A 13740-nucleotide genomic window follows, 5' to 3' on the forward strand; every position below is an offset into this window, starting at 1 on the left:
TTTTGCACAAAAATCATTCTTAGATATTGAGACGTGGTCCCTGGTGCTGGGCACGCCTCCCTACTCAACGTTTATATTCACACATGAAAATGGCTGCAAACAGATTCACAGCTATACGACTGTAAATCTGTGAAAAGCAGAAGTGGAGCCTCCTGCACAATCAACAAGTGGTTTCTGGATGGCAAGTCCATAAAAGAGCTGGATAGAGAAGCCAACAATTTTAGTCAAGAGTGCAACATATTTTTAGTCAAGTAAAAGTAAAGTATTTGATAAAAAGAGTACTCAAATACTGAGTAAATAATAATAAAAAATGAATCATTTAATATTTAAAAATTATATGTTGAAATTTTAATGTTCAAAAAGACACTAGGCTTCACCATCAATAAAACACTGAATTCATGGACATTATTCAGGTGTTGGGACATGTAATAATAAAACTGAACTGTATAATATAAAATTAAATCTTTAGTCAATCACTGAAAATCTTTTCCGTTTCTGGAAAATCTTCACATGTGGACACATTTAAAAATACTAAATAATTCTGGAAAAATGAAGTCAGGAATAGTAAGAAACCTTTGAATGAACTGTAGAAAATGTTTAATGGGATTAAACTGGCTGTAGTTTTTGCTTCATAGTCCTTCAAACTTGGCAGCATTTTTTTTGTTTTTTTGAGTTTCAGTAGTTATTTTCTCCACCACCAGATGGCGACAAATGTTTTTTAAAAAAAAGGCAATCCAGCATCAACCGGAACCAGGTTTTCACGCCGCTGCCGGGTTTCCTGCTTTTATCTGCTGGTTATTGGTAGCAGATATCTGAAACTCCAATGATGTGTTTGAAATAGAGAAATACTGTGATGCTCAAGTTTTTAAGTTTTTTTCTCCACACTACATCAATGTAAGTGACACGTTTATTAGTATTAATAAAAATGATGACATCCGGTGTTGGTTGTGCTCCAGCTGTTAAGCTCCTCCCAGCCTGTCGGTCTGTACACCTGTAGGTAGCTGAACTCTTTACTTTTGCGTTTAATGTACACAGGAAATGTTCTTGTTTTTCTGAACCAGCTGCTGTTTCTTTGTGAGGACGTTAATCCCAGTCTGAAAGTGAAAACACACTGCAGCACCTTGATCTATGAAAACTCAGCAAATATTTACATTTTACAAGCTTTAGAGATCATTGCTTCTTTTAGTTTTCACAATTACAGCAGTAAGCTGTTTGTACAGAACAGCTTGAAGGGATTTTTTCTTTCTCTTGGATAAAAAAGGGAAGAAAGGGAAAGAGGGCTGGTTAAAGGGCCGTCCTGTTTTGGACATTTTGATGGATGGAACTGGTTTTGATTTCATACTGGTTCTGCCACTAAATCCAGTCCAACCTTGTTTTTCTCCTTGGCTTGACTTTGAAACTCGTGAAAAGTTTTCTTTCTTTGTGATTGGAGCAAACACGAAGTGAATGTAGCGACTGAGCAGTTAACTCATTGAAACAATGAAATGAAAACAGTTAAGAAAAAGTGTGAAAATTCACAGTGAATATGGATTTTAGAAACCAAAAAGAGGAAACAGAAGTGGTAAAATGTTGAGTCATAAAGCTGTCGATGCCTTTTAGTAAAACACTTTAAAACTTGAGGTGAATCTGGTTAAATGTTAGTTTCTTTTTGTCTCATAAGGTAAATTCTACTTTATTTGTATAAAACACTTTAATAACCTTCCCTAGATTTAGGGCTGGGCAATGAGTCAGTTTTATCTATTGATCAAATTTTCTGTTTTTGAATACATTTTTGAAAAATTTGTTGTTTTTCCCACCAATTCACTTTTTGGATTTCCAGAGTGATCCTAACTGTTATTTGTATTTTTTTTTTAAATCCAAATTGGAAATCTAATTTTGTTTTTAAGACATTGGAGATTTAAGTTTTAAGCACTATCTAGATTATATCTGGAGCATATTTTTGAACATATTTATATTAAACAAAATCCAAATTAGTAAAAAAAAAAACTTACAGAAAGATCTCCCTTATGTTTCTTTTAAGTCAAAAAGAGAAACCTTTATGAAACTTGATCTTATTTTAGACATTTGATTTAGTTTTCTTAACTGAGTTTAATTTCTTAATTACTTGTGTTATTGTGAATGAGATATTGGATCTTAATAACTGCATTTGCATTACAAAGTTTGACAATTAATGTAAAAAAAAAATCATAATTTTGCACTTGCATTGTTTCCACTAATTAAGAAATGCAATTAAAATCACATGTGATTGAGTTTGTTCATGTGATAAGTCATTAAAAAACATGCCATCATCTTCCAATCACTTCCTGATGTCTTCTTTGTCATTTCTGTCAGTAGTAACATGCAGATTTTGATCACAGACTCGTGTGATGTGAAAAATGTTTCCATTGCAGTTTTGAAAAGTTTAATATTTTCAACACGGCCAAAATAAATAACACCTCATTGTACTGCCAAAACTTTACCAAAAAACTAGAGTTTTTCAAAATGGTTTTGTTTCCATTTCCATTCCAATTTGCACAATCATATGGTCAATGGAAATGCAGTTGCCAGTTTGGTTTCCATTACAAATGTGCCTAAAATTTTGTCGATATTCCAATAATGTTGGGGAATAAAAACAATTTTGCAGTTGTGTTGTTTCCATTGAATAAAAAAACACAAAGTCACACTGAATAAGTTTGTTCATGCAATTAGTCATTAAAAAACACGCCGCGCCGTCTTCTTCCTTTAGCAGTTGAAACATCTGGTTGTTGATGATGTGATACGAATAAAATGTTTCCATTGCCATTTTGACAAATCCTGCCAAAAAACACCAGATTTTTTATCAAAAAAGGTTTTTTTAAGTTGGCGTTCCCATTCTTAGAGTTGCTTTTGAAACATCATGAATGAAACATTAGTCAACATTCGGATGTGGAACGGTGACACTTGACTAAATTTAACGCTTCTATTGTTTTCTATGACTTTGTGTTTTTGTGTTTTTACGATGTAAAGAACTTTGCTGAAATGTGCTACACAAATAAACTTCACTGATTGATCTCCAATTTGTGCAATTTTAATGTCAGAGGAAATGCAGCTAAAGGTCAGATAAAACCAAAAAAGTGGCACCAACTCAAACTATCTGAGTTTCACTGTCAGAAAGAAACTGTCAAATTTCTCATGTCTTAGTTGTGTGTTTCTTAGTGGTTATTCATGAGGCCTTTCCTTCCACCAAACTTTGTCTCACTTTCCAAAATGCTGATGGCACAGATGAAGAGATGAATCTGGAGGCTGAAGCCGGCTACAGGAGGAGAAATTAGAGGTGGTGATTAAAGATAATGGTTGTTAAGGGGAAAGAAATGTCTCCCACTCTCTTTTTGCCTGTCTTACCACCGTCTCAGCCCAGCTTTTCAATCAGTGGGAGCTTTCACTTTGCCTTGCATGATAAATATGATGGTGGTGTGTGTGTGTGTGTGTGTGTGTGTGTGTGTGTGTGTGACTAACCAAGTCCAACAGTTCACTCCGATGTATGAGTGGTTTGGACCGTTGCCAGCATGTAAAGCCTAGCAACAAGATTTGCCTTGGCCTGCTCAGAGCGGGAGCTGGCATGCTCACAGTTTGGGCATATGGATCTTTGTTTGGCCGTTTTGGACCATTTAGTCATTCTGCCACTTCAACTGGACTACTTAGCGAATTGGTACTACCTCTGGTTCTGATCCCACACACACACACACACTCACACACACAAACATGGGCCAACTAAAGCTTGACTCTGGTGCTTTACAGTCTGTTACTGTTCACAGGCGCTGAATGAAATCGAGAACCCTTTCCAATTAATCCTTTTAACCAACATGTGTGATCCCTGGCTGTCGCTGACAGGCCTTCGAGCTGCAGAGCCATGCCAAGTCCAGTCAGATCACGGCCTCTAGGGCTTTTCCTCTCCAACTCCAATGATCGGCCATGACGTCTGGTGGCTCCCGCGCTGATTCCCCTCTGCATCGAGTGAAACCCAGTCAGGATTCTTCTACAAATGGTTCTCCATTCCTAACAGCAAATCTAGAAAAAAAAACACATTTTCGCTGTTATGTATCATCCGTATCAGCAGATTTTTCTGTGGATTTATTCCCACCCATTTGTGGAATATTTTGTACAGCACATTTAAAGATGCGTTCACACCAGTCCTGTTTAGTCTGTTTTAATCCAACTCTGGTTCTTTTGCGTAGAAAGTCCGGTTCGTTTTGGGAGATGTGAATGTGTAAACGTACTCTGACACGGAACAAAAAAAACAGACTCTCAGTTTGGTTTGAGACGGTTTGAATGAATGTGTGAACCCTAAGCGGACCAGAGATCGCTCTAAAAGCAGGAAGCGGACTAAAGCGCAGGGGATTCTGGGTAAATACAACCAAAACAAACACAAGAGTCAAGCAGTCATGGTCATTTATCAAAAACAAAAGGGAAATCCTACACTGCTAAAATCTGACACCATCCCATTGTTGTTTACATTTCAGTGTCTTTGGAGGTTTTCGTGTTGTTTCCTTTAGTGGTTCTTGGTGTAGCGCCCCCACAGGTGAGGAGGGGAAAGGGTTTTTTAGAGAGTTTAGCAGTGTGAAAGTAAACCACAGCAGCTGAAAATGTGAGAAATGTTAACATTTTCATCCCGAATTGAACAGAGTTTACAGGATTATCAGGTGTTTAAACACCCTAAAAAACATAAAGATGGGAACTTATACAACATCCCGATAAGCAATAGCATTTTTGTTTTTGTGTTGTTGTCTTTGCGACTCCTGTTTTTTTGCTGTGGTTCCCTGAACCTGTCCAGAGTATAACTCACCTCCTGATAACCACTGATGACCACATGAACCTCCCTGTCGCCCAAATCGGTGCAGAAAATGAAAGGATGGAGGTTAAAAAGCAGCAAATCTTTCAAAGTAAATTCCCGTTGGCGTTCCTGCTTGTGATCAGATGTAAAACGGAGAACTTGTTGGTTTTGGACGGGATGGGGCAGTCATCCCAGCAGGGAGCCAGATAACCCCCCCAACCCCCCAGGGGTCTCCACATTCAAACCTCAACAAGAACTGAAGCGTTTTTAAATTGGCCTCGTTCAGAAATACTCTAAATCTGTCATGCTTTAACGCGGTGTCACATTTCCCCAGATTACCATCATTACAGTAATTAATGTTTTAATTTCTGCGTATGTTTTGAAATGAAACCCAAAGTGCTGTGATTTTCGTATAATATGGAACTAATACAGTGTGGAGCATTTGGTAATCTGGCTCCCACATGCCTTGGATCATGCTGTAATTTGGTGCTAATGCTGAGCTGCAGTCAGTTAGAAGGAAAATTATATTTATATAAGCCTTATAACGTTCCTGCATCTGATTTTTGGGGTTTAGAAATTCATGCAGTTTTTGATGTGTGTGTTTTTTTGTAAGTTTATTAATTTGTGAAAAATTTACCTCCACGAAAAGAAAATGGCTTATGCAGATTTGATTTTATTTTTCATTCAAATGAAGCCGCCAGCCCTTGAGTAGATAAAATGAATAGGCCTTTTTCTGGTCACGCGCAGATGGATCGCTAACTAGGTTACAGTTTCACATAAATGACTTAATGGGCTGCACTGCTTTTGAGATCCAAGTGGCCTTTCACAGACCTCACAAAACCCGTGTCTAATACATCCAGCTTGTTCAAGTACTGTTACTGATAATGAATACTGCCATCTGTGAGGCTGCTGCTAAAATTTACTGTCAATATGCAAAAAAATACGAATAAGCAGCTTGAATGTTTAGCTGCTGAATCTGCATGTGGCAGGTTTTGTTTGGCTGTGATTTCTCTGTAACACGGGAAAAACACAAAATTATAACAAATATTTTGGTTGAGTTTCTGCTGCAAATGTCCTAAACAAGACTTCCAAATAACTTTTCAGCAAGATATAGGAGTTTGTTTCACATCAATAATTCCTTAATTTGACGAAAAAGAACTAGTTCAATTGGAAGATTATATCACTTAAAACATGAGAAATAAGTGAAATAATCTGCAACTGGAGAAAGTAGTTTTTATCAATATTGCATTAAAAGTAGAGGTGGACGCCTAACTGTGTATTTATGCTGTTTATATTTTGAGAAAAGCATTTTTGTTGTAACTAATGCACATTTTCATGTTTCATAGTAGATTTTTTTAAATGTAAGACCCTCCTTGGCTTGAGTCTTGATGTTTGTCTGCTGTGAAACCAGATTAACATTATTATTAACAAACAACACATACAGATTTTTTTTGAAAGCAAACCTTGAATGAAGTTGTTTTTTAGTGAACATCATATATAAATCTACTCAAAACTCATTTCTAGTTAAAATATTTGTTTAATGTAGGTAAGCGGGGCAGAAAATAACCTTTAAAGCCAGAGGTCATCAGGTGAAATCTGTGTAACCAGGAAACTGTGACGTTTCCAACGTCTGCAGCGTTTCTCTTATTCTTTCTGTCTGCATTAGGAACATAAGGTCACATGACTGTGATTTAAGTGTTTAGAATTTTCTGCTTCAACAGTTAATGAAAAGAAAGAGAGACTAACGCAGCTTTACAGTTAACTTCAACTTTTTTAAGTGGAATTCTGCAAATTGCAGTTTCATAGAGCACATTTCTTGCAGATTAAGGGCATCGGATGGTATGAAAGAAAATGCCCAGCATTTCTGCCGCCTTGAACTTTTCTTCAATGCGCACTAGACATTTCACGAAGCTTCAATCAAGAGTGAGTGGTAAATGACCTTAATCTGTTAGAATGTATGAAAATCCTTGAGCTAAAAAGTTTCTTGAAGCACAGGAAAATCTCATTAATTTGGGAAACTGGGAGGAAAAGGTGAACAAATGACTACAGTACACAGCAAACCGCTGTTGTCTGAGACGTCAGCCTTACATTGGCTGTAGTTTGGTTAAAGTCAGATATTTAAATACACCAAATAAAAAAAAAGACAAGTTAAATCAGATGAAATGCCTCTTGTATTAGGTTAGTTAGAATTCCAAGCTTTAGTTATTTTACATTTAATTTCCCTTTGGGATCAACAATATAATTTTAGGTTTAGTTATTTTTTATTAATTGCATAGTGTTCATTTTTAAATTTTGACCTGACTGTACAGTGTTTATTTCTTTATTCAGTTTTTGTATATTTTATATTCTATCTTTGTGTGAACTATTTCTTTTTATTATTATTATTATTATTATTATTATTATTATTATTATTATTACTATTATTATTATTATTATTATTATTTTATTAAACCGTCATTTAACCAGATTAAAACCCATTTAATTTTTCACAAGAGCGACTTGGCATAACAGACGAGAAATAACAAATAACAAAAACAGACAAAATGAGAATAAATTGACAAAGTGCAAAGTTGTGATTGGAGCAAAGTTAATGTAACTACTGATCAGTTAACTCGTTTAAACGATGAAATTAAAACAGTTAAGAAAAAGTGTGAAAATTCACAGGTGAATATGGATTTGGAGAAACTAAAAGAGGAAACAAAAGTGGTGAAATTTTCACTTTGCTGCTGTTGCGAAAAAATTTCCCCCTTATGGGACAGTAAAGGAGTGGGTTGCTAGGTAACGGAGCTGGGCTCCGCCCGGCTGGGTTGCTAGGTAACGGTGCTGGGCTCCGCCCGGCTGGGTTGCTAGGTAACGGTGCTGGGCTCCGCCCGTCTGGGTAGCTAGGTGCTGGGCTCCGCCCGGCTGGGTAGCTAGGAAACGGTGCTGGGCTCCGCCCGGCTGGGTTGCTAGGCAACGTTCGGAGGTTTTTTGAAATGGCTCATTTTCCAGAAACCAAAAAAGCCATTAACTTATTGCTTTTATTTTTAAGTGATTGGTTTGTTTTAGTAGCATTTGAGACCCAAATGGAAGTACAAAGAAGTATAAAAATAAATTGAAGTAGTTCTACTTCTACATAATTTTGGCTAGTCTACCCAACACTGTCAACAACTAAAATTAGTCATCACTTGTTTTCATATCATCACCATTAAGCTGGTTCTCGAGTGATTTATCTGCCTGACTGGATTCCAGTGACCGTGTCGGGCTTCGTGATGTTTTGGTCCAGTTTCTAAATTGTTTTGGGTTTGAGGGAGCGAAGCCTCTGCTAAGACCGCAGGAATGTGACGGACACAAGTGGGAGGTGTGTGTTCTGGTTCTTAAAGCAAGCCTCTCCTTAGCACCCATCACACAGCTCACTGATGCGTCTCACTCATTAGCATCATCACACACACACACACACACACACACACACACACACACACACACACACACACACACACACACACACACACACACACACACGCACACACACACACACAGATTTGTCATAGAAAATGCTCAAAAAGAAAATATAACATAACACAGATATTACGTATTTGGAAAATGTTATTTTGAGGTTGGGTTTTTACGTCGGCGTATTAGGGCCATACTAATAAAAATTAAGTCATAAAAATAGGATATAAATATAGAACAGTCATACAATCACAAGAATAGTCAAATTTCAAGAATAAAAGAAGAATGACAAGAGAAAAGTAATATTTCAAGAATTAGTTGTGTGTATTACAAGAATAAAGTTGTACAAAAATAGTCAGATTATGAGAATAAGTCGAAAACATACAAGAATAAAGTCATAATGATATGAGAATAAAATCATGAATTTCACAAGAATAAAGTTGCAGTATTATGACTTTATCTTGTAATTTTACCACTTCATTCTAATAATTTTGTTATCTTATTGTGGCCCTAAAACTGCATTGTAGATTTCAGTCGAAAGTTCAAATTAAGAATTTCAATAAAACTCAAGAAACTGATGAACTGACTTAGTCAAATAAATGAAGTTACTCTGTCAGTGGAGCATCCAGGAATGTTACTCAGGTAATGATAGACATGCTTCATAATGAAACTACTGGAGTAAATAAGACTGTCAGGCAACAATAAAATGTTTCCAAATCAGTTTCTTTCCATATAAAAGTTATAAAATGTTTTTATTGATAATTACCAAAAACTGCAGGTCTGTGTCTGTTTGGTGAATTTTTCAGTTTTCATTCAGTTAAGTTACTGAGTCAATAAAGTATCCAGAAATATTACTAAAGTAAGAGTAAAATTACTTCATAATAAAGTTATTCAAAAGTGAAATGCACAGTGTACTAAAATCACAAAATACATAAAAACCTGTGGTCAACACGCAGATGATAAATTATAAAATTTCTTACCTGTTTTATCATTTATTAGAAAAATAAAACTTATATTTGTAATTAATGCAGGTGTCTTTCTGGTGAATCTTTGGTTAAAACATGTTTGTTTTTCATTCAGTGGGTAGAAAATCCAGAAATTTTACTCAAGTAAGAGCAGAAAATACTTCATAATAAAATTACTCAAGTAAAAAAAAACCCAGTGTAGTAAAAATAAAAGAAGTTACTCAGGTAAATGAAACTAGTTACTACCCAACTCTGAACGGTTAACTTTAACCCTTAAGGGTGTGTTGAAGTAGATCTACTCTTGTTGAGTCTGATGTTCAGACCTTCCTCTGGCCAACATGCAGATGAATAATGATAAAACTGTCTTACCTGATTTATCATTAATTACAAACATAAAACCTAATATTTTAACATTTCAGGAACGGTCTGAACTTTCAGCGCCTCTGCTAAATAATAATAAAACAAACTCTTCTTACGCTTTTCTGCTCTGTCTCACCCAAACATAAAAACACAGACACATGCACTTTCACATGCACTTAGACACTTGTACAGGCCTGATTAATGGCACCTAATTAGCAATGGTAATGACCAGGTGTCTGAGAACCAGCCAGCTTCTTCCACTGCAAGGGGCCAAAATGGGGGAAGGAGTGTGTTAAATGTGATGGTGTGTTCAACGGGTGGGGGAGGGGGGCTCCCGGTTCCCAGAAAATCCATTCCCACTGGCTGTCAGTCCCTGTGACTCGCCCTCTGTCAGGGAACCACACATATACACAGCCTGAACCCAAGGCCAAGATCAATTAAGTTTTTGGCCAACCAGGATGGGAACGGCGCTGGAAGGAGCCGATGGCCGGGGAGCTGCTGCTGCTGCTGCTGGCGATAATGTTTGGATCTGAATGTGGCCGTGGAAGCTGGATGTCGCACGTTTTACCCAACCGCTTCTCACAGCACAACGTGAACACTGCGAAAAACGCAAAATCTTCCCAAGTAAATTTGGTGCAAATGTCTTTGTACACTTGAAATAAGATAAAACTAACTTATAAGTAACTTTTCAGCAAGTTGAAGGAGCTTGTTTTAAGTCAATAATCTTTTAATAATAGTTAAAAAGTACCTGTACCATTGGCAGATTATATAACATGGGAAAATGTCTCGTTATAAGTGGAATAATCTCCCAGTGGAACCAATACTTTATCATCAACTTAATGATTTAAAATAAGCTCCTATATCCTGCTTAGAAGTGACCTGTAAGCTCATTCTGTCTTATTTCCAGTGAACTAGAAACTAAACCAAAATTACTTGGTAAGATTTTGTGTTTTTGCAGTAAAACAGGAGCAAAACCAAAATATTTGATCTTAACTGACAGAAATTGAGAAGTTTTTGTTTAACTCTGTATGATCCACACGATATCTGGAAAAAAACTTCATTTAATGTCACTAAAAACAATTATTTACAAAAACTCTGACCAAAGCAGATTTAGAAAGTTCAGTTTTTGTGTTTGTTAGTACATGGTGACAGGCCTGTCGCAATAAATCAATAAATTACTTAATCACGTGAGAAATTAAACAGAGCTCAATAATTTCCGTTTTTCTATTTTCTCTTTTTCTTTGAAATAGTGAACAACAAAGATCTTCAGTCTTTTTTTATAGAAACCCCACAATTCATTTTATTGTTTAGTTTATAATTTTTGGATATTTAAAATGTCGTCCACTTCCATTCTGCCAGACGTATTATCTATTGATATTGATCACGTCTATAATGATACATATTACTGATTTATTGTCCAGCCCTACTTCTGTTATATTTAAAAGTATCTGTCCATCCAAACGAACCTCCTGACGCCATGTTTAATTCAGAGTTCATTTCAAGCAATCTGATTGGCCGACATAGGTTTTAGCTTTGTGCTACATAACAATATGAAGATGAATTCATAATATTATGACTATTAATATTACATCTTTATTCTCATATTCTTGTAATTTTATTCCCGTTTGACTTTATTCTTGTAATTTTATTCCTGTGTTTGTTTTCAGTTTGACCCTAACGCTCCACCGTAGTCTCCAAAGCCTGGATCCTAAACCCACTTCCTGTTTCACATTTCTTCCTTGTGAAACTCTGATTCATTTTTCTGTTTCTCGGTTGTGAAACGTTTCCTTTTCTGTGTCAAATTTTCTGTGTACTCGGGTTGTTCAAACACTCAGAAGTATGAACACACACACACACACACACACACACACACACACACACACACACACACACACACACACACACACACGCACACACACACACACACGCAGACCTCCTGCAGTGTAGGATCTGGTGATAACTAGTGTTAGGTGGGCAGGTGAGAGGGTCATATAGCAGCAGTGGGAAAAGCTGTTATCAGCCTACCCTGTTCCCACACACACACACCACACACACACAGGGTTATCACCCTCTCTCGTTCCCACACACTCACCTTACATCATTACCTGGCTGCAGGAGCCAATCAGCCAATGGCACCTCGAGGCCTGAGTCATGTGACCCGATCAGGAAACTCTATCGGCGGGATGAGGTTACACTCAGCCCTGCTCTGATAACAACTCTCTGTCTTTCCCTCTCGCCCTCTTTTTCCTTTCCCTGCTCTGCAATTTACAGATTCTGTTTCACCTTTGCTTTCATGCTAAGCTGTTGGATCCCAAAGCCTGATGAATCTGGGACTGGGAGTGTGTGTGTGTGTGTGTGTGTGTGTGTGTGTGTGTGTGTGTGTGTGTGTGTGTGTGTGTGTGTGTGTGTGTGTGTGTGTGTGTGTGTGTGTGTGTGTGTGTGTGCGTGTGTGTGTGTGTTTGCTGTTCTCGGGTTAAATACTTTGACATGTGTGAACAGCCAACCACAAACGTTTGCTCCTTATTTCTGTCTGAATCTCCTAAATGAAACAGGAAAAGTCCAAGTTTCATAAAGATGGACTCAATATTTTATTTTTGCATAATTGAGTATTAAGGCCATGCTAAGAAAATAAAAAAGTAATAAAATTACAAGAAAAAAGTCAAAATAATGTGAGAATAAAGTCACAGTACAACTTTTTTTCCTGTAAAATTACTTTTTTCCTCATATTCCAACTTTATTTTCATGATATTATGACTTGACTTTATTCTCATGCAACTTTATTCTTGTAATTTTAAGACTTATTTTTTCTTGGTGTGGCCCTGGTACTACTGTTGTGATAATAATAAGTATGATTAAAATACTTATTTATTGCTTTTTCTTAATTGAAAAATATATTTTTTATTCATTGCACCACAAACACAAATATTGTTCTTGAAAAACATCCTCATTTGAAAAAGGTTTCTTCAACAATCAACATGTGCAACATTTTGTTGTTAATTGATTTAAATTAAGGAATTAATACATCTCACATTTAATAGGAATCTGAGTTTTATTGACTTGTAGTTAAGATGCTGGTTTTGCTTTAATGCAGAGATAATCTAATAAGAAATATTGTAATAAATTTCGACTCGTTTACTCATTTACTGTTAATGTTTTCAGCTTCCTCTGGTCCTGCTGAAACAAACTGAGACCAAACTAACTGCATACATAAAGCTAAAGCCAAACTTTAAGTTACTGAGCTGCTGAACCAGTAACAACCTGATAAACTTTATAATTATTGTCAATGCATGATTTTTTAAAATTCCAGGCTAATTAAGGAAGCACTTACATAGTATTTTTTTTTTTGGGATAAATTAATTTAGTTTCAAAATGGATTTATTTCCATCTTTATTCCTCTGAATTTCACATTTTTGTTTTTTTGTTACTGAGAAATGCATCCATGCGTTTTATTCACATCGACTGAAACAGTGTCTTCATAACCGCCAACATGCATTAAGTGTCTGTTGTCGTCATAGCAACCCTTTGGACCACTCAGGTTCTGGTTCTGGTTCTGGTCTCAGAACCAGAACCAAACATGGAGAAGCAGCATTCAGCTTCTATGCACCACAAATCTGGAACAAACCTCCAGAAAACTGTAAAGATGCTGAAACACTGACTTTTTTCAATGCTTTTTGATGCTTTTGATTGACAGCAACTGAAACATTGATTAATTTTTGTCTAAATTACAACTTTTAATTAGTTTATTTATGTTTTTATCATGTAAATTAACTACCTTATTGCTGATACAAATAAACGTGGCTTGACTTAAGAAACGTTTAATTATTAGGATAATGCATAAATGTTTTAAAAAATGAACAGAAAAAATGTTGAAAATGCTGTTATTAAATTTCATGTATTCAGTTAAAGACTGAAGATTTAGAAATCCTCCTGCTGTTTTTATATCAGCATTAAGCAGTTTTTCTGAAACAGAAGCTCCTCTGATTAAATGTTTGTGTCGTGTCCCTACCGACTCTTGGTTTTCAGAATCCCATTCAATAGTTTGTTGATGATAGTGATGAAAAGGTATTTCTCCAGCTTTGTGATCCTAGTTTTCTTGTCAGATTGTGATTTTATTTTCATAGCTGCGTTTTATTGTTGCGTTGAGGACCAGTGTGTTCTCTATTTCAGTGTGAATATCATTCCAATGGCTGGAAA

This window comes from Poecilia mexicana, unplaced genomic scaffold (genome assembly GCF_051168715.1).
Source record: "Poecilia mexicana isolate PSO_F unplaced genomic scaffold, ASM5116871v1 scaffold_4, whole genome shotgun sequence".
Classification (NCBI taxonomy): Eukaryota; Metazoa; Chordata; class Actinopteri; order Cyprinodontiformes; family Poeciliidae; genus Poecilia; species Poecilia mexicana.